Source organism: Meleagris gallopavo, unplaced genomic scaffold (genome assembly GCF_000146605.3).
Source record: "Meleagris gallopavo isolate NT-WF06-2002-E0010 breed Aviagen turkey brand Nicholas breeding stock unplaced genomic scaffold, Turkey_5.1 ChrUn_random_7180001956190, whole genome shotgun sequence".
Taxonomy (NCBI): domain Eukaryota; kingdom Metazoa; phylum Chordata; class Aves; order Galliformes; family Phasianidae; genus Meleagris; species Meleagris gallopavo.
This window is the reverse complement of record NW_011216773.1, coordinates 1-3,185: the sequence shown is the minus strand read 5'-3', so window position 1 is coordinate 3,185 and position 3,185 is coordinate 1. Positions and strand designations below refer to the sequence as shown.

At 43.7% G+C, this 3,185-nt stretch overlaps 1 long non-coding RNA gene across 1 annotated transcript; it reads right to left on the bottom strand.

Annotated features, from left to right (window-relative positions):
- Positions 1-1,025: 1,025 nt before the first annotated feature.
- On the bottom strand, positions 1,026-3,162 carry LOC104917148. The gene is made up of 3 exons (XR_796770.3): positions 2,732-3,162; positions 1,750-1,788; positions 1,026-1,661 (listed from the first exon to the last, which is right to left on the bottom strand). It is a non-coding gene; the product is annotated as an uncharacterized LOC104917148 (long non-coding RNA).
- Positions 3,163-3,185: the final 23 nt, after the last annotated feature.

Genomic DNA, 3,185 nt, shown 5'->3' with positions numbered 1-3,185 from the left:
CACGCAGCTGCATTTACGCCTTAGCACCCAACTCGGCTCTTTGTGCACGCCTTGACAACAAGCTCAGCTGCAAAAGGCACGCTGGGTGGGCTGCAGGAGCTGCAGAGCCATTCGCTGACAGTGACCAGCACACAACCAAGCTCGTTTCCTTCACAAGACCTCCTCCTAATGAAGACTGCTGATAATACAAAGGTAACGAGCACAGCGTACACGTTTCTATCCACAAGTCAGCCATCAGATGTAGCCCACCTCTGCAAAACACGACCGCCGTGCGACAGAACCCAGAACAAGAACAAGTCAGCTGGCTGCACGCTTCCCAAACACTGCACTGCCATCGTAGCCACATGGGAACTGAGAACCCAGACACTGTCGTAACACAAAGGTCATCAAAGCCCCAGTGAGCTTCTGGAGCTCACCAGCTTCTCTGAAAACAGACTGGTGGAAGTGAGTAATACAAGTCCGTCTGTAAAACGTGTCTATGCCATTAAAGTCTGTAATGCATGTTTCCTCGTGCACTACAAACTCGCTGAGGTGCAGCTCCTGCCTATCGCAGGCAAATCAGGAATAAAACCACCATAGAAAAATTAGTTATGCAAGCATTGTAATTGCTATTTCTCAGAAAGCCTCTTGCAGGTGATCAAAGTTTATCAGCTCAGTGCCTAAGGAAGTTTTCTATAAAATTCCTGCTTACCTGTCCTGCTATAAGCTTTGACCACAGATCACTTTAACAGACTACAAGTGCATCACACACCCTTACATATAAATGAGGATGAAGTGTTTCAGAGGAGAGCAGTCCCACTTTTCAGGAGCAGGCAGAATGTTATCTCTGCCAGCCTCGTGAAAGATGCTTAAGTTCCAAAGGGTTTTCCCTCCTAATGTCACGTCACATTTAACTGTTGTACCATTTTCTGTACTGTTCTGCTAAAACTAATCCCTGAACGAAATAGCTACAGATGCTGCCACGGACAAATAACACAACTGACCTTATACAGCATACAAAACTAAAAGAACTTTCTAACAGTTGCTGACTGATTGATTTTAAGCAGAAGGGACCCAATTTCTGCAAAGTTGGGCGTGGACAGGAAAAAAAGAATCAGCAGTTTTCTTCACACTCTGCTTAACCCTTACTTTCTTTTGAGAAGAAATGCATTTCATTCTGAGCCTCAAAGCAGCAACAAGGACGTGAATAATGAATACAGTAAAACTTATTTTAAGATTCTACTTCAGCATAACATAAAGAGAAGTGAAAATCCAAAGAGGAATGTGCAGGGAAGGAAACAGTGACAGCACAGTGTTATCTGATGTGAAAGAGCTCTTACTTTATGGAAAAAGTAAATCAGACCATGTAATGAAAGCCTGGAGCTGTACATCAATAATTAAGGGGCATCATATCCACTGGAACTTCACTTGAAAATCTGAAGGAATTCTGGGTCTCTGACTTACAAAATAAGCTGTTTTCCAGCCAGTAAGAAGATGAATTTGTACGGTTCAACTGCAGCTTCCTTTAAAATGCCCTCCTTAGCATACACTGACTTACGAAGTTCAAAGTAAAAGCTTAAGATAAAAAAAAATCTAAGGCTCCCGTGTTGCTGTTAGTGCTTCAAGCCTGCAGCTGCCTCCAGAGGTCAGGAAGCGAAGTAGTCACAGGATGAAGGTCTCCTCTAGAGAAAAATCAGACAAGCAAAGCACATGAGATAACAAGGGAACTTCAGAAGCACATTTCACTTTTAAGAAGGAAAACAGACACACCTTCATGCATTTGCTATGAAATGCCCCTTCATTCCATATCTATAAAGCAAAAGGTAAACAGAAGTCAGTACCTGTGGATATACAAGTAGTAGCGCATACACACAAATCTTTCACCATCATTACTGAACTTTTTTTTTCTTTTTTTTTTAAATCAGCCCCCCAGGGAAATAACCTGTATGAAAATCCAAGGCAGGTGCTTATTTCTCTCATCCTTCGGCCCACAGCCTGCAGCCTTACTGAAAAGAACCCCAGTGCTGTGAGAGCTCTCTACAACCCTTGGCCTTGTCACACGTTATGTGCTATTAATGCCGTCTCTACAGCTTGGCAGACGATGCTTTTCTCCACGATTTCACTACAAGACGTGGTCACACAGAATGCCAGTAGCGACACGAAAACAAGACATGACTTAAATACTTCACATGCAGAACTTACATTCTGCTGTAAAAGCACAGCAAGGCAAAAACTCGAGTCGGACTCACACCTCCCACCCCACCCCCTCCAAGGCCCATTTCTCAAGCATCAACGCTACCAGGGTGCAGGAGTGACACCGACTGAAACAGTCAGCAGCAGGAAGGGAAACACTCCAGAAGATATGGATACTGTACGTACCTGCCCACACTGCAACAGAAAGAACAGGCTTTCTCAGTGGGATGGGCACCGTAACTTGAGAAGCTTCACTGCAGACAGTGAAAATTCAGACATGCAGCCCTAACGATAAATCATTTATATTCACCACTGTGATCATGTCTAAGCATTAGCATCGTTTGACATGAGAAGATTATTGGGAAGCCACTGCCTAGGATGTTATGCTACTACAGAAACGCACAAACAGTCTGAGAGAAGCACCAATGCAAGCATACCAAGTCCTAGAGCTTCCCTACCTTGTCTGGTGCCACATAAAAACATCGATCTGTTAAAGTAATTAAGGGTCAGACGTGTTTGTTAGAACAAAGGGCATATAAACCCTAAGGCTTGGATTTACCAATCTGTTCAATTTTGAGGTTCCTCTCTTTAGCTTCTCTCATCAGCCACCGCTCACAGCCTCAGAAGTCGTTCTCATCATTTCCGTAGCGCATCTCAGAGGACTCGGTGCCATCTAGGAAGGAGACAAACATCACAGAGACCTTATAAAATTCTCTGCATTGCTTACTGCCACACGATGCAGGCAGGCACACTGCTCCAGCATGGCTCATGCATCCTTTCCTCTGTACTTCAAACCAAAACGAATAGTGAAGGGAAGAAGCAAAGCTGCCACTCTTCATTCTCAGTGTTAACTCAGCATAAACGTTTGGGGATTTTTCCCTTTTCTGGGGGTAAGCACTCTGTCTCTTGCTTTTTTAAAAAGGGACTATGCTTTCTTTTTTTGCAGCAGAACATGATTAGCTATTGGGCATTTTCTATTCCTAGATACAATAATGCTAAAACCTGTATTTATC